The sequence below is a fragment of the Dipodomys spectabilis genome, unplaced genomic scaffold (assembly GCF_019054845.1).
Source record: "Dipodomys spectabilis isolate Male_0828 unplaced genomic scaffold, ASM1905484v1 ptg000329l, whole genome shotgun sequence".
Lineage (NCBI taxonomy): Eukaryota > Metazoa > Chordata > Mammalia > Rodentia > Heteromyidae > Dipodomys > Dipodomys spectabilis.
Window position 1 is genome coordinate 4433028 of NW_024871006.1, and position 18237 is coordinate 4451264.

The window sequence follows — 18237 nt, forward strand, 5'->3', positions numbered from 1 at the left end:
CAGGGAAAAATAATATACTTTTTTTTTCTTTTTTCTTTTTCTCTTGTGGTACTGAGGACTGCACTTAGGACCTCCCCCTTGAGTTCCATCCCTTGGTTGCAGATTAGCTTTTTTTTTTTTTTTTTGGTTGGTTGTGGGGCCTGAACTCTGGGCCTGGGCGCTGTCCCTCAGCTCTTCAGCTCAAGGCTAGCGCTCTACCACTTGAGTCACAGTGCCACTTCTGGCTTTTTCTGCTTATGTGGCGCCAAGGAATTGAACCCAGGGCCTCATTCAAGCGAGGCAAGCACTCTACCACTGAGCCACCTTCCCAGCCCCAGATTAGTCTTTTTTAAGAAAGAAAATTAGAGAGCAGATTTTGGAAAACACAAGACACTGACCCAAGAGAACAAAGGGAGTTTGACAGATAAAACAAGTTGGTGACCTAGGAGAGAGAGGTGTATTGTTCTGTAATAGCAAGCAGAACAGCTGTTAGCCCTCCTGGCAGATTAGGGAATGCACAGACCAATCCTGGGATTCCCCAATACATCCTCTAGGTTACTGCATGTATGGGTCATAGCCAAGAGGTTCTTGTGAGCATAGACATTTGCCCTTGTATGGGAAAACTATTTTAATGACTAAGTATGGCAAGTCCAACTCATGCTTCTAACCCTCAAGAGCCACATTGCGTTCAGGTTACTTAAATGCACACCTAATTACACAATTAGGGAAGATCTGGAGGTCCTAAAACTAAATCATGGCATTCTGTAGATGTGAAAACAGATCTAGAAAAATGAAATGGCTCCGTAGGGTTATAAATGAATGACCTCATATAGCTAAGTCTCATACCCACATTTTCATACTCCAAATGAATGTTTTGTCCAATGATGCCTCCTATGACGTACATGGACAAGCCAGGCTACCAGACTTATCTATAGAGTAATAGGAGAAGCAGAAGAAAACTAGGTAAAGTATAAAAGTCATGTTGTGAATTCTATGCCTCAAACAAAAGCCAAAAGGAAAAACTATAACATTGCTATGTTGAGAGAGAGAGACAGAGAGAGAGAGTTGTGAGCACAATCCCAAAATGGGCAGCAGAGGAAATGCTGAGTAGTACAGTGGTAGCTAATCTGTACTATATAATAAATTCTAAAAGGAAGATAAGAGAGTCTCATGGACTTTGCAGCCCATTTAAACCCAGACACTCTGATCTCAGCCTCCTGAGTAGCTAGGATTATAAGCAAGAGCTACCTGCACCTGGCTATCACAAGGACTTTTAAGGTGTCTATTGTGGGGGCTGGGAAGATGGCTCAGTGGTACAGTGCGTGCCTTGCATTCATGAGGCCCTGGGTTCGATTCCTCAGCACCACATAAGTAAAAGCAGGAAATGGGGCTGAGGCTTGAGCTGAAGAGCTGAGGGACAGCTCCCAGGCCCAGAGTTCAGGCCCCACGACCGACCAAAAAAAAAAAAAAATGTCTATTGTGTTTTATTTCTCGACTCAGTGCTGCTTATGTTGTTTGTGAAAAACTACCTCACTGTTACACTAGATGAACTTTTCTCTATGGACAGTACAACTCAAAAGAACTGTCTCAGAGAGGAACAATATTATAATTCATTTCACACTTAACAAAAATTGAGGCCGTACACACTTCAGATCCAAACTTTACAGCCCTCAAAAAAAATAACAACATAACTAGACTTCACAAACTCCCACAATTGTAACGCATTAATTACTACTCTGTGAAAAGAAATTAACTCCCAGAAATAACACCATATTTAACCCTTCTACATTATGAGATGTTTTTACTCTACTAGATTTTTGATTAAGTATACTTTTATTGTTATTATTAAGGTGCATGGAGGGATTACCATTTCATAAGCAAAGTAATGAGTCCTCCTCCTGCCTTTCTTCTTCTTGACAATGTCACCCCTTCCTTTGCTTTCCCCCAGTTTCCCAGCTCCCAAACTAGCTACAAATTACATTATGAAAGATTCTGATAACATTTTATCACCCACTGCCCCACCCTTTATCCCTAATCTGAATCCACTTTTAAAGGCAACACAAGATTTCCACTTACTCTAATACCAATTCAAAGCTTCCTGAATAGCTTTTTAAAAAAATCAATGATAAAAGATGTAGGTTGGCAGGTGCTAGTGGTTCAGGTCTATAATCCTAGCCACTTAGGCGGATTGAGGTTCAAAGCAATACTGGAAAGGAAAGTCCAAGACTCCACCTCCAAAATAATCATCAAAAAGTGGGGATGAGATGTGGTTTCAGTGGTAGAGTACTAGTTGAACAAGCAAGCCAAGCACATATGAGATCCTGAGTTCAGACTCCAGTATTGCTTAGATAGAAGGAAAGAAAGAAAGAAAGAAAGAAAGAAAGAAAGAAAGAAAGAAAGAAAGAAAGAAAGAAAGAAAGAAAGAAAGAAAGAAAGAAAGAAAGAAAGAAAGAAAGAAAGAAAGAAAGAAAAGTGCAGGATGTACCTTATCTGATCGCAAAACAACAGGATAGGGAATGTGGCTTAGTGGCAGAGAGCTTGCCTAGCATGCTCTCGGTTCGATTCCACAGTACCACATAAATTAAACACACACACACACACACACACACACACACACACACACACACACACGTGCTGGTGGCTCACACCTGTAATCCTAATTACTCAGGGGACTGAGATCTGAGGATCATGGTTCAAAGCCAGCCTAGGCAGAAAAGTCTGTGAGTTTCTATATCTAATAAAACTACTCAGAAAAAGCCAGAAGTGGTGTTGTGGTTCAAGTGGTACAGCGCTAGCCTTGAGAACAAAGAGTACAAAGAAGCTCTGGGACAGCATCCAGGACCTGTGTTCAAGCCTCAGGACTGGCAAAAAAAAAAAAAAAAACATAAACCAAATACCAACCACAAAAAACAAAAAATACCAGGATGAATTCCAGATGCTGAAATCTCACCAGTAGTCAACAACTCTGGATAAACTCCACTCTTAAGTTTTGGTTTCTCTGAGTAGAAAGTGGCAATAATATTCTATACCAAGGGAATTACATGCAAAAATGTAATAACCAGCACAACAAACAGTATACTATTCCTTTCTTTCTTTCTTTTTTTTTGTCGGTCATGGGGCTGAACTCTAGGCCTGGGCACTGTCCCTCAGCTCTTCAGCTCAAGGTAGCACTCTACCACTTTGAGCCATAGCGCCACTTGCAGCTTTTTCTGCTTATGTGGTGCTGAGGAATCGAACCCAGGGCCTCATGCTTGCAAGGCAAGCACTCTACCACTTAGCCACCTTCCCAGCCCCAAACAGTATACTATTCTTATTGTCTTTATACATTAGCAGTATTAGAACAAAAACATGGCAATTCTGGGGAGGACTACTCTGTGTGTGTGTGTGTGTGTGTGTGTGTGTGTGTGTGTGTGTGTGTGTATGTGTGTGTGTGTGTGTGAGAGAGAGAGAGAGAGAGAGAGAGAGAGAGAGAGAGAGAGAGAGAGAGAGAGAGATGCATGCATGATGCTTAGGTTCCATTCCTCAGTACCACATAAACAGAAAAAGCCAGAAGTGGTGCTGTGACAAGTGGTAGAGTGCTAGCCTTGAGCAAAAGAAGCTCAGGGACAGTGCCTAGACCTTGAGTTCAAGCCCCAGGACTGGCAAGGAAAAACAAAAACGAATCTCATGGACTTTCCTACTCAAGCTTTAGACTCCTGAATAGCTAGGATTACAGGTTTGAGGCTCTGATGACTGGTAGACAGAGTTCTTTTGTATGTGTTGGTACCAGGGCTTCAACTCAGGGACTTATACTGGTGCTTGTCTTTCTCTACTAATAGCTAGGGCTCTACCTCTTGAACCACACTTCTAGCCCAGCTTTTTTCCTGGTTAATTGGAGATAAGACTATTATAGACTACCTGAGCTGTCTTCAAATCAGGTCTTAGTCATCTAAGTAGTAGTATAGGTGTGAGCCACCAGCACCCTGAAGGACTGAGTCTACTTTCCCTAAATTAGGTTTCTGCTGCAATGTGGTCCCCAGGCACCAACAGTACGTATTAACAGAGGCTTTGGATTCTTTTTTTTTGGGGGGGGGGGGGGCATCTGGTCATGCAGCCTGAACTCTGGGCCTGGGCACTGTCCCTCAGCTCTTCAGCTCAAGGCTAGCGCTCTACCACTTGAGACACAGCGCCACTTCCGGCTTTTTTCTTTTTGCTTATGTGGTGCTGAGGAATCAAACCCAGGGCCTCATGCATGCAAGGCAAGCGCTCTACCACTGAGCCACCTTCCCAGCCCCTGGATTCTTTTTTTATTCTGAAAACACATGCATAAAAGACTTTTATATTTACTTCAAAATGATTTTAAATGCAGAGTTTAAAGCCTGCAATTGCCAATTCTATTCTGTTCCTCTTTATAATATCAGGAAGAGAGAAGTACATTTCTGTACAGTTACTGAAAAATGCTAAGTATCTGGTTTGAGAATGTTGTATTTTGATAAATGGGGATTCTTTTCTTGCCTGAACATATTTAGTTCATTTGTAAGTGAATAGGGAAAAAAAGGAATCATGATTCTTTGAAAAACAGAGAAAAAAGGAATCATGATTCTTTGAAAAACAGAGAAATTACCTAAGATCCCATAAAGCTTTCAACATTTCTACAAGGAAAACTTGTTCAAAGTTCTATCAACCTACAAAATAATTTGTATGAGTATGTATACATGAAAGATAAGAACAACTACATTTTAAAATTCTTTTTTTTTTACATTAAAAAAAAAATTTTTTTTTTTTTTGGTCCGGTTGTGGGGCCTGAACTCTAGACCTGGGCGCTGTCCCTTAGCTCTTCAGCTCAAGGCTAGCGCTCTACCATTTGAGCCACAGCGCCACTTCCGGCTTTTTTCTTATGTGGTGCTGAGGGATCAAACCCAGGGCCTCAGGCATGCAAGGCAGGGTCTCTACCACTGAGCCACCTTCCCAGCCCCTATATTTTAAAATTTTTAACATGGGTCTAGAAAGGTGGCTCAATGGTAGAGTGCTTGCCTTGCATGCATGAGACTCTGGGTTCAATTCCTCAACACCACATAAGCAGAAAAAGCCAGAAGTGGAGCTATGGCTCAAGTGGTAGAGCGCTCGCCTTGAGCTGAAGAGCTGAGGGAGCGCACCCAGGCCCAGAGTTCAGACCTATGACTGACCAAAAAAACAAAGCAAAAATAAAAAAACAAAAACAAAAGAAAAAAAAACTTAATATATACTTTTAGCAACTCCCTGAATTACATAAATTCAGTATAAGCCAGTGAGTTTTCAACCAGTCTGACCCCTGAGTACCAATGGATCAATCAATCCCAAAGGGACAATACTGAAATACTGTCAAGAATTCTAGTGACATCTACCATATAATTTCAAGAGCGCACACGCGCGCACACACACACACATACACACACATACACACACACACACACACACACACACACACAAACTATACAGGACCTTGACAAGAGAAATAGTCCTGGGAGAGATATTTAAAATCAGTTCTCTTAATACTGAAATACTGTCAAGAATTCTAGTGACATCTACCATATAATTTCAAGAGCCCGCGCGCACGCACGCACACACACACACACACACACACACACACTATACAGGACCTTGGCAAGAGAAATAGTCCTGGGAGAGATATTTAAAATCAGTTCTCTTCAACTTTCTATTAGAAACTATTGGAGTGCTTGCCATTCTCCTGGTATGAGCGCTGACTCAGTCTTGAGCCACACTGATTTATTACCAACAACTGAATAAGCACTCTACAAACACCACCTCCATCTGTTACAGGTTTTGTCCAGCCTGAGAAATATCTTGGCTATACTGCTTGTTAGCTATGTGCCAAACCATGAAAAACACCCACAGTGCAGATAAGTCATTATGAACTTTTGTGTAGTTTCTATTTTGAGACTGGCTCTCATGATGTAGCTCAGACTGGCTTTGAACTCCTAATCCTGAATGCCTCCACCTCCAAAGTGCTACGAGTACAGGCCTGGCTCATTATGAACTTTCAGGAGGAAATAACCAATTTAAAGGTAGTTAAGCCAGGTGCTGGTGGTTCACGCCTGTAGTCCTAGCTATTCAGGAGGCTGAAATCTGAGGATCACAGTTCAAAGCCAACCTGGGCAGGAAAGTATGGAGACTCTTAATCTTCAGTAAACCACCAGAAAACCAGAAGTGTGTTGTGGCTCAAGTGGTAGAGCGCTTGATCAGGGCAAGCGCCCAGGCCCAGAGTTCAAGCTCTATAACAGGAAGAAAAAAAAAAAGAGGGTACCTTGTATCATCACCTCTCAGCAAAAGTATACTACCTGTGCTACAAAATGCTACTAAGAGCCAGGTGCTGGTGTCTCAAGCCTGTAATCCTAGCTAATCAGGAGGCTGAGATCTGAGGATTGCAGTTCAAAGTCAGCCCAAGCAAGAAAGTCTGTGAGACTATCTCCAATTAAATCACAGAAAAAGCAGGTTGTGGCACTGTGGCTCAAGTGGTAAAGTGCTAGCCTTGAGCAAAAGAGCTCAGCAACAGTGTCTAAGCCCAGAGTTCAAGCCTCAGGACTGGCAAAAAACAACAAAAACAGAAAAAACACCACCTTTGAAGTATTTAGCCAAGGGTAGTTGTAATCCCAGCTTTGCCTGAGGCTGCAGGCAGGATCATAAGTCCAAGGCCAGCTTCTGACAAAACACAAGACTCTTCTTGAAAAATAACTCAAGGCCAAAAAAGGGTTAGGGGGTCTACGAAGAGTGAGGCTCTGAGTTCAAACCCCAGTATGACAGAGAGGAGAGGAGAAAGGAGAGAGAGAAAAAGAGAGACATAAATGGGTATTTCCAGAAAACCCTATTTCCTAGCAACCTGGGAGTTGTAAATCTTTTTTTTTTGCTGTTGGTCGTGGGGCTTGAACTCTGGGCCTGGGCACTGTCCCTCAGCTCTTCAAGGCTAGCACTCTACCACTTGAGCTACAGTGCCACTTCCGGTTTTCTGGTGGAGTCTCACGGTCTCTCCTGCCCGGGCTGGCTTTGAACCACGATCCTCAGATCTCAGCCTCCTGAGTAGCTAGATTACAGGCGTGAGCCACAGCGCCACTTCTGGCTTTTTTCTTTTTGCTTATGTGGTGCTGAGGAATTGAACCCAGGGCCTCATGCATGCAAGGCAAGCTCTCTACCATTGAGCTACCTTCCCAGCCCGCTGAGCTTTTTTGCTATAGCGTCCTACCACTTGAGCCACAACTCCACTTCTGGCTTTTTGCTGGTTAACTGGAGATAAGAGTCTCAAGGGCTGGCTTCTATATTAAGACGTTTATATTAATATCCTTTTTTGTCCCATTTCTAAAATGTATAAATATTGCCGGGCACCGGAGGCTCATGCCTGTAATCCGAGCAACTAAGGAGGTTCAGATCTGAGGATTACGGTTCAAAGCCAGCCCATGCAGGAAAGTCCATGAGACTCTCATCTCCAATAAACCACTAGAACGGCAGAAGTGGCACTGTGGCTCAAGTGGTAGAGCGCTCACCTTGAGCTGAAGAGTGCAGGGACAGCACCAAAACCCAGAGTTCAAGCCCCACGACCGACAAAAAAAAAAAAAAAAAAAAAAAAAAAAAAAGTATAAATGTTTTTTACTTAGTTTACTTTAATCTCTAATTTAAACTTGAGCAACTCTCCTTTTTGGTTGCTGCCTAAAACATTTTCATTTTAGAAACTGAATTTGCATTCCCACTTAGACACTTTCTAAAAGCAGGGTGAAAATAACTCAAGGCAAAAAAGGAGATCTCAGCCTCCTGAGTAGCCAGAATGATAGGCTTATAGGCATGAGCCACTGGTGCTAGCTTAAGATCCTGGACTATTTGCTTCTTCCATTGAATGGCAGACTGACGTAGAGAGAAAAACAGATATACACACATTAGAAAGCCAGAATCGGGCTGGGAAGTTGGCTCAGTGGCAGAGCGCTTGCCCTGCATGCCTGAGGCCCTGGGTTCGATTCCTCAGCACCACATAAGCAAAAAGAAAAAAGCTGAAGTGGCGCTGTGGCTCAAGTGGTAGAGCGCTAGCTTTGAGCTGAAGAGCTGAGGGACAGCGCTCAGGCCCAGAGTTCAGGCCCCACGATGGGACCCAAAAAGCAAAACAAAACGAAAGCCAGAATCATGCATGCATCTTTTGAAATGTAAGAGTTCCTTTATGATGTCCACAGATGCTGGAAGTTAAACAATTAGGAAGACTGACCACATTCTGGGATATTTTTCTTTCTTTGACGAATAATTTAGTACTCAAAAAATAAACTCTATTCTCCTCAATCTCTCCATTTCAGTTGCCATGGAGAAAAAAAAAAGTTGTTCATGGTAATTTCAACAAAACAGGAAGGTAGTTCACACTTATGTGACTAGGAGCAGTGAAATGTATAGGCAATACCCAAAATAAACTCTTTCTACTGAAGTAGTACAAAGAGTTTCCATTCTGACTGCTCTCAGAATAATTCTGTGAAATGTCCAACTACAGGAGTCTGGAGAAAAAAGGAGAGAGGGCAGAAATATACACACATAGATACACAGACAGATCAGGGAATTCCAACTGAGGGGAACTCCTGTACATCTGAAAAAATTCAACAGTCACAGTGGCTTACACTGGATAAGCAATGTGTAGCCAAAGCACCAGGCCACAGCTAGGCGAACAGAGAATACAGGCCTCCCCAAAGTCTTGTCCAGCAAGCTACCAGGGCAGTGCAATGAGGTGGGTGCCAAAAGAGGGGCAGTCACAGATACCAGGCGACCCTCAGTTCAACAGAAAATATCTGAGTTCCAAATAGCAAAGATCATCTAACACCAGTATAGAAGATACAAGGCCAACTTTCCAGGGAAGTATGAATTAGGTGGATCACATTCCCCATTTACATCGTTATTAGTTTTGCTTGGCCTGTGCAGAGTTAAATAGGGAACAGTTAAATAGGGAAAGAAAACTTTGAAGTGCAAATCTGGGTTCAGTACAGTCCAGGGAGCAGAAAACAGAGGGAGCTGACTTAGTGGACAGGGCTGTCAGCAAGAAACACTTGAGGGGGAACCAAAAGCTGCTCTGTGGTGACGCAGCAGAGACAACGCCATACAAATTAAGGAGTTCAAACATGAGTGTTCCAGAAGCTCATCAGAAGTCACTGAGAGGCTAGAGGTAGGGCTCAAGTGGTAGAGTGCTACCCTTGAGCAAAAAGAAGCTCAGGGACAGTGCCCAGGCCCTGAGTTCCAGCCCCAGGAATGGTGCACGTGTATGTATGCCTGTGGTTGGGAAAAGAGTTTCGCTCTTGGCAGTGCACGGACTTTTTCTGGAAAGTGCTTCAGAAAAACTGCTACATATAGTAGAGGCAAATGTCTGTCTTTTAAGTCCACAAGTAAAAAAGCGTAACGTAAGCAGGCAGCCAATCCTATCCTCGAACATGCCATCTGCCTCAGGCTGTGGACCTCCTGCTCTGGGGTCTGAATGGACCACACCAATGGCTCCCTTGCTCCCAGTGTTCTTCCCTAGAAGTAGAGGGAGGCAGGGGGAATACTGGCACATCCACTTCCCTGGCCTTCTCCATGGCGAGGTGTCTGTACAGCCCTGGTCACTCAATGAAGGTCAAAGCCTTTTCCTCCTCCAGATTTGGATGCTCCTCTTCTTTTTTCTACCTCTTTTTTTTTTTTTTGGGTCCAGTCCTGGGGCCTGAACTCTGGGCCTGGGCGCTGTCCCTCAGCTCTTCAGCTCAAGGCTAGTACTCTACCACTAGTCTACCTCATTTTTTTATCCAGTGTTTCTAAAGAAACACTGTCCACAACTGGCAGTCTCAATAATCTCATTTGTTTCCTATCAGGACTAGGGCTGAAATGATCTTCAAATCAGGTCTCTGTATCCTCTAGGGAATGTATTAAGGAGATATTTCATTGTATTAAGTGACATTTGTCATGGAACAAACAACGCAGGAAGCATCCAACTTTGACCAACTACTTTAGGGAAAAAAACAAAAAACAACCCCCCCCCCCCGCCCCCACCCCAAACCAAACCAACAACAACAACCAAAAAACATGCTGGGTGCTGGTGGCTCATGCCTGTAATTCTAGCTGCTCAGAAGGCTTCGATCTGAAGATCATGGTTCAAAGCCAGCCTGGGCTTTGTCAGGAAAAGTCCTGACACTCGTTTTTTGTTTTTTTTTTTCTGTCAGTCATGGGGCTTGAACTCTGGGTCTGGGCTCTGTGCCTCAGCTCTTCAGCTCAAGGTGAGTGCTCTACCACTTGAGCCACAGCACCACTTCCGGTTTTCTGGTGGTTTATTGGAGATAGGAGTCTCATGGTCTTTCCTGCCCTGGCTGGTTTTGAACTGTGATCCTCAGATCTCAGCCTCCTGATTAGCTAGGATTACAGGCGTGAGCCACCAGCTCTTGGCTCTGAGACTTTTTTGGGGGGTGGGGGGGTGGGGTCCGGTCGTGGGGCCTGAACTCTGGGCCTGGGCGCTGACCCTCAGCTCTTCAGCTCAAGGCTAGCGCTCTACAACTGGAGCCACAGCGCCACTTCCAGCTTTTTTTTTCTTTTTTTGCTTATGTGATGTTGAGGAATCTAACCCAGGGCCTCATGCATGCAAGGCAAGCACTCTACCACTGAGCCACCTTCCCAGTCCTCATATCCCTAATTTTCCTGCCTGGCCTGGCTTTGAACTCTGATCCTCAGATCTCAGCATCCTGAGTAACTAGAGTTATAGGTGTGAGCCACCAGCATCCAGGTTTCTAAAAGCATTTGTAAGGAAGCTGAGATGGGTCTAAAGGGAGAAGGAAAGACAGTACCCATCCGCAGAAGTGTTTATGAACTACAGGGGCTATGTATGTGAACAATAAGGGAATGAGTAAAAAGTGATAACGGGAAGTTGCTGGTTGTGAGTTGACTATAGCAATGTGTTTCCATGTTAGCAGGATGTTTGGTGGCTCATGCCTTTAATCCAAGGTAATCAGGAAGCTGAGATCTGAAGATCCAGGTTCAAAGTAAGCCTGGACAGACAAATTGAGACTCCTATCTCCTTCTCCAATTAAACAGTAAAAGCTAGAAGATGTAGCTCAGGTGGGAGAGCATATTGGCATTAAGTGAAAATGTTAAGTGGAAAAAAACAAGAGAAATGTGAGGCCCTGTGTTCAAATCCTACTACTGGCACAAACACACACAAAAATTATTGCATGATTGATGTGGAAAGTCCAACTTGTATCTAGAGGAACTAGAAAAAACACAACTTTAAATAGTCTAAAACCATCAAGGACTTACAGGTAGAGGCACTCAGACTATGTCAGAGAGCACAAGCAGCAAAGTAATCGCCACTTATGTTGCACTTGGGTCTAAATTAAAGGAGCCTTTGTTGTTTAATCACATTTTGCTTGCTGTCTTCTGCCAAGCCATCCTCCTGTGATGAAGCTGTCATATGTTTAAGTAACAAGTGGTAATTACATGCCTTTTGGACAGTTGGCTCTGGCTCCATCAAGCAATCTCTAACAGGTAACCAGCTGGCAGTGTCACTCCAGTGCAGAAACGCTGCTGCCACACAGAACAAGCTCTCCTCCCTGCTCCCTCTACCACCACTGGGAAGGAAGAAGAGCCTTAGAGTCCTGAAATCTTCAAGGACACATTTTCATCAGGATGGCCCGAAATAACTAGATCAAGGGGCTAATTTCAGGCTTCTTTCTGACTCAGACCTTTGACCACTCCTGTACCTTTCTGGGTGACTATACTGGCAAATATGAAAACAAACTATACTCTCAGTGATATATATATAAAAGGGTACATGGGTTTTATGTATGCATATCCAAATCAGTAATTATTTATTCAAACAGAACATGAATCAAACTAAGAGACTACTCAGAATGAGAAAGGAACGGGAGAAAGGAAAAAGTGTGAGTAACTTTGTAACACACTACAAGAATACATGAAGGCAGCATAGAGAAACTCAATCAAAGTTGTTTATCTGTGGGGAGATGGGGGAGAGAAATAGACTGGCAGTGTGTGGGGACAAGTGAGAGGGAGTTCAGCTAGCAGGGAGATTAAAGGAGGTTAAATACTGTCAAAATAGATTATTTCCCACTATGAAAATGAAACAAGGAAACCTGTTGGGGATGCTATTTTTTTTTTTGAGAGAGGGGAGTAGGGAGTGTGACAGAGGCGGTCTATAGAGATATAACAATGAAATTTTTCTCCTGTATACTAATATAAGCTAATAAAAAATCTGGAGCCAGGCGCCAGTGGCTCATGCCTGTAATCCTAGCTACTCAGGAGGCTGAGATCTGAGGATCGCAGTTCAAAGCCAGCCCAGGCAGGAAAGTCTGTGAGACTCTTATCTCCAATTGACCACCAGAAAATTGGAAGTGGTGCTATAGCTCAAGTAGTAGAGCAGAAAAGCTCAGGGAAAGCGCCTAGCCCTAGAGTTCAAGCCCCATGACCAATCTCTGCCCCTTGCCCCCCCCCCAAAAAAAAAATCTGGAAAAGGTATATGGGTTTATAAAAAGTAACTTGGCCATATTATATCAAAGACCTGAATCTTTATTCCTGTTAACCCAGTAATGTCATTCTTGGGAATTTGTTCTAATAAAGCCATCAAAGATGAATATTAACGCCTAAGGGGCTGCGAGTATGGCTCTAGCAAACAACAAGCTCTGGGTTCAGACCCTAGTACTGCCCAAAACAAACAAATCAGAAAACTAAAGGAGGAATCTGTTACGGTGGTGAACATACCTGTAATCTCAACACTCAGGAGCTAAGACAGGAAGATCTTAAGTTCAAAGCCAGCCTAGGCTGCATGGTAAGACTCAGCTCAACAACAAAACAGACAATAAACATATGAGAGTGGATACCGTAGAGAACTACACTAGAGTCTGAAGATTCAATGAAGAGGTAACCATTCATTCAAGGAGTGGATAGTGGACAGACAAGATCATTATAGCTTCAGGCATAGTAATTCTATGATGGAAAAAGTTGAAGGTGCTTTGCGAGAAAAGCACATCTTGAAGAGACTTAATTGTACAAAGAAGGGAGTTGAGGAAATTTCAGAAGCTCTACATATGAGCAGAATTTAGATAAGGTAGGCTTGGGAGTAGAGAAAGAAAATTTGAGTGAAAACAGAGAAATAAGTAGTGGGAAGAGTCTAAGTAACAGATCTTGAACAGGAAGGGACTTAGCACATTCTAGAAACTGAAGTGTTAAGTCCAAGTGAACTAGGTAGCAATGGAGCTATGGAGTAAGTGTAGGAGGGCAGAAAGAAAGATGCTTCTAACAGATAGTGAAGAATTTAAGAGGACAGGATGGAGACTCTGGGATTTTCTCTTTAAGATAATTCTGGCCCCGTGCTCCAGTGGCTCAAACCTGTAATCCTAGCTATGTAGGAGGCTGAGATCTGAGGATCATGGTTCAAAGCTAGAACAGGCAGGGAAGTCCACGAGACTCTCATCTCCAATAAACAAATTCAGAAAAAGCAGGAAGTGGTGCAGTGGCTCAAGTGGTAGTATGCTAGCCTTAAGCAAAAGAAGCTCATGGAAAGTGCCCAGGCCCAGAGTTCAAACTCCAGGACTAGCAAAATAAAAATTAAAAAATTAAAATTATGGTTTGAGTATGGCATGCTGACCTGAGACAGATAAGAAGGTCAGTAAGAAGACCAGGTAGTTAAGAGAGATTTAGACCAGGTAGGGGAAGTCTAGCTCTTCGAAGTTTCCAAAATGTACATGTAAAACCCCACATGCATTAAGAATTTAAATTTGCCCTTCTCTCCCCAAAATATACTACTCTGTACTTTTTTTTTTTTTTTTGAGGTGCTGATTATGAAGACCAGGGCCTTGAGCATGCTAGACAAGTGCTTCACCACTGAGCTAAATCTTTAGTTCTCTAACTTCTGCAAGATAGAGCTCCTATAGAACGAGAAATCAAATTTTATCCATTATCATAGGCTTTTCAAAGTGGTGCAGTTAAAACTCTAGAAAATGTGTAATTATGGGCTGGGAAGTTGGCTCAGTGATAGAGCGCTTCCCTTGCATACATGAGGCCCTGGGTTCTATTCCTCAGCACCACTAAGCAGAAAAAAAAAAGCCGGAAGTGGCGCTGTGGCTCACGTGGTAGAGCGCTAGTCTTGAGCTGAAGAGCTGAGGGACAGCGCCCAGGCCCAGAGCTCAGGCCCCACGACTGGACCAAAAAAAAAAAAAAAAAAAAGAATGAAAATGTGTAATTATTCTCTACTATAAGCAATCAAATGTAGGAAAAGTAAAATCTCATTTGTGAAGAATGATCCCATTCTCCAAGGAGAATGAAGGTGACATTTTAACAGATATACAATTAAGAACAGCTATATATACTGCTTTTTTAAAAAAAGTAACCAATTCAGAGAGATACTATTGGAAATATCCCACTTTAACTAGCATAGTCATTCTTATGCTTGTTCCTTGTAATTTACACTTTTACTACTTCCAGCCAGGCACTGGTGGCTCATGCCTATAATCCTAGCAGGATCATGGTTTGAAGCCAGCCTGGGAAGGTAAGTGTAAGACTCTTATCTCCAGTTAACTAAACAAAGCTAAGAAGTGGAGCTGTGGCTCAAGTAGTAGAGTGCTAGCCTTGAGCACAAAAGTTCATTGGCAGTGAGTGTTCAGACCCAGAGTTCAAGCCCAAGGACTGGCAAACAAAAACTAAACAAAACCTCTACCAACCAAACCAAACAAAAAACTTTCTCTACTTCCAGAAGTGACATAGGTAGCAAAACTCTGTCTCCAGAAAAGCAGGAAAGAAACAACCCAACGTGACATTGGGGCTTTCATGACACTTTCAGAAAGAAAATGGATTCGAATTTAGAATGCAGCAACTTTTTTTCTGAGAACTTCCAACAAGATGAGAAACAAATATAACTGTTGTTAACAGACAGGCTAAATTACCCCCTCCTTTTGCTGCTGGGGCGGAGGCCTGGCTGATAATTATGGCACTTCAGGCCTCCTTTAGGCAGCTGCAGGCTCAAAGGCTCAGAAGGAGCAGGTTCTGAGGGGCTAGGGGTGGGGCAGTAAGACTGAACACACTGCACTTGGCATGTCCCATCAAAAGTTGACAAGCCAAGCCTTCCTCCGCCTATAGTTTTTATCTCTAAGCACACATAAGGCTCAGTGTGGAAAAATCAGCACTTTCATCCCACAGAAACATCACAACCTGCAGAGAGGGACTAGGAATGCCAAATAATAGGATGTGTTAATGCAAACAATGGGTGTGTCAGACCCTAGATTTCAGTCTAGAAAAACAACTTCCTGATTCCTCAAGACATTTAAAGGAGAAACAGGATGACTTTGGATGGACCACAGTACAGAATATCAGAATAATGTCCAGGCTGCTTGGAAACAGAAAGACCAGGCATACAAAGGTGCACTTTCAGCTGGGTGCCAGTGGCTCACACCTGTAATCCTAGCTACTCAGGAGGCTGAGATCTGAAGTTTGCACACCTGTAATCCTAGCTACTCAGGAGATCTGAAGTTGGTGGTTCCGCTCAAGGACCAAGCCTGGCAGGAAAGTCTGAGACTCTTATCTCCAATTAACCACCAGGAAGCCAGAAGTGACACTGTGGCTCGAAATGGTAGGGACAGCACCCAGGCCTGAGTTCAAACCACAGGACAAAAATAAATAAATAAAATATATATATCATTTTCTTACCTAAATGACAAGTACTTTCCTATATCACAACAATGATCTGATATATTATGATCAACTAAGATCTCATTGCTGTCTGCAATTACATGGAATACTATCATTCCACAAAGCAAACGAACCCCATCTCCACAAAGCAAAAAGACTTCCTGTCATGAGTTTTATATCTGATATCCAACTGAACTTTCACAATCTATAGTTCATAATCTATAGCTCTGGGAGAAGAAAACAGTTAAGCTGGCTTTAAAAACTACTTTCTGCCTGGTGTTGGTGCTCATGCCTATGAACCTAGCTACTCAGAAGGATGAAATCTGAGGATTGAGGTTCAAAGTCAAACTAGGCAGGAAAGTCCATGAGGGTCTTTTATCTACAATTAACTACCAGAAAATTGGAGGTGGAACTGTGGCTCAAAGTGGTAGAGTGATAGCCTTGAGCAGAAAAGCTCAGGGACAGCACTTATACCCTGAGTTCAAGCCCCACAACTGAACGAAAAAACAAACTTCCTTTATTGGATGGCCTTCTGTACTTTCTAGGGTTTCTAATAGGCTTAAATAATTTTTTTGGCCTTTATATTCTCAAATAATTACAATTTTTAGGGATGGTACATAAAAGTCTATAATACTTTTTTCTTCCAATGCCTCTCTTCATTTGGAGATTTTTTTCTTCAATGGGATATACTGAGTTTTGGATTCTTGATTTTTACATTCTAGGCCTTTATGCTAGTACTCTATTACTTTTACAAAAAAGGGTGCTGGTGGCTCATACCTGTAATCCTAGCTACTCAGGAGGCCAAGATCTGAGGACCACCAGGCAAGAACTCTGTATGACGCCTTTTTTTTCTTCCCCCAGTCACAGGGCTTGAACTCAGGGCCTAGGTACTCTGAGCTTTTTTGTCCAACTAGCACTTTACTGCTCTGAGCCACAGTTCCACTTCTGGTTTCCTGGTGATTAATTGGAGAAAAGAATCTCAGGAGATGGGTGCAGTGGCTCACGCCTGTAATCCTAGCTACTCAGGAGGCTGAGATCTGAGGATCGTGGTTTAAAGCCAGCCCGGGCAGGAAAGACCGTGAGACTCCTATCTCCAATAAACCACTAGAAAACCGGAAGTGGCGCTGTAGCTCAAGTGGTAGAGCGCTCGCCTTGAGCTGAAGAGCTGAGGGTTAACGGCCTAGGCCCAGAGTTCAAGCCCCATGACCGACCAAAAAAAAAAAAAAAAGAATCTCAGGGACTGTCCTACCCAGGCTGGCTTTGAACCGCAATCCTCAGGTCTCAGTTTCCTGAGTAGCTAGGATTACAGACATGAGCCATCAGTGGCTAGTCTCCATATAACTCTTTTTTTTTTTTTTTTGCCTGGGCTTGAACTCTGGGCCTGGGCACTGCCCCTGAGTTCTTCAGCTCAAGGTGAGCACTCTACCACTTGAGCCACAGTGCCACTTCTGGCTTTTTCTGCTTATGTGGTGCTGAGGAATTGAACCCAGAGCCTCATGCATGCAAGGCAAGCATTCTACCACTGAGCCACCTTCCCAGCCCTCTCCATATAACTCTTATCTCTAATTAACCATCAAAAAGCCAGAAAGAAGGGGAGCTGTGGCTGAAGTGACAGCTCTGAGACAGTACCCAGGACCCTATTTCAAGACCCAGGACTGGTGCGTATATATATATATGCTGGGTGGAAAGAGGTCATTAAGTCCTTTGACAATGTCTTGACTCCACTTGGCATTTGAATGCTGGTTCTATCAGAATTCAGTGGAGTTCTAGGATGAATACAATTAATTCCCTCAGAACTTGAAAGACACCAATTTTGGAGGATGCTCAGTGTAAGCAAGTTATTTGCTAAGCAAGTACTTTGTATCACTAGTTAAACCTCTAGCTTGCTTGGTCTGTAGCATTCTTCAGGATGTCCTTTTATCTACATGTTATTAAGAACCTCCTGCCTGGGGCTGGGAATGTGGCTCAGTGGTAGAGTGCTTGCCTTGCATGCATGAGGTCCTGGGTTCGATTCCTCAGCACCACATAAGCAGAAAAAGCCAGAAGTGGCGCTGTGGCTCAAGTAGTAGAACACTCACCTTGAGCTGAAGAGCTGAGGGACAGTGCCCAGGCCCACAGTTCAAGTCCCAAAACCAGAAAAAAAAAAAAAACCTCCTGCCTTATCCTCCCCAGCACTGGGAGTATTAGAATTATGAGTACAGACACCACACCAGGCTAGAGCCTTCTCTCTTTTTCTCTCTTCCTGTCAAATTTTTATAATCTCACAATAATGTATTTGAGTGTGAATGTGTTTTCATTCACTATACTGGGTACTGGGCCCTACGTGGAAATTCACATGCATCAGCTTTGAGAAATTAGTTTTTTTTTCCTTTTCCTCATTTCTCCTTCCATTTGTTCAGCTCTCCGTTTGGAATCCTGCGTAGCAGTCATGAGACCTGCAAAGTCTGGCTTTTCTCTTGTCCATTCACCCTCCACTCTCCTCAAGGACTATTACTATCTCAAGTGTCAATGGCACCTCCTCTCCTTTCCTATTTCACTAAAGAAAAAAAAAAAAGAAACGAGATCTTGAAAAGAAGTTCTTGTCACAATTACTTGTTACTGTATCCTTACTTC

General features: G+C 43.2%; 1 protein-coding gene across 5 annotated transcripts in view; it reads right to left on the reverse strand.

Annotated features, from left to right (window-relative positions):
- Grb2 (growth factor receptor bound protein 2) overlaps nt 1-18237 on the reverse strand; it is an 80370-nt gene that overhangs the window by 16895 nt on the left and 45238 nt on the right. The window lies entirely within an intron of this gene.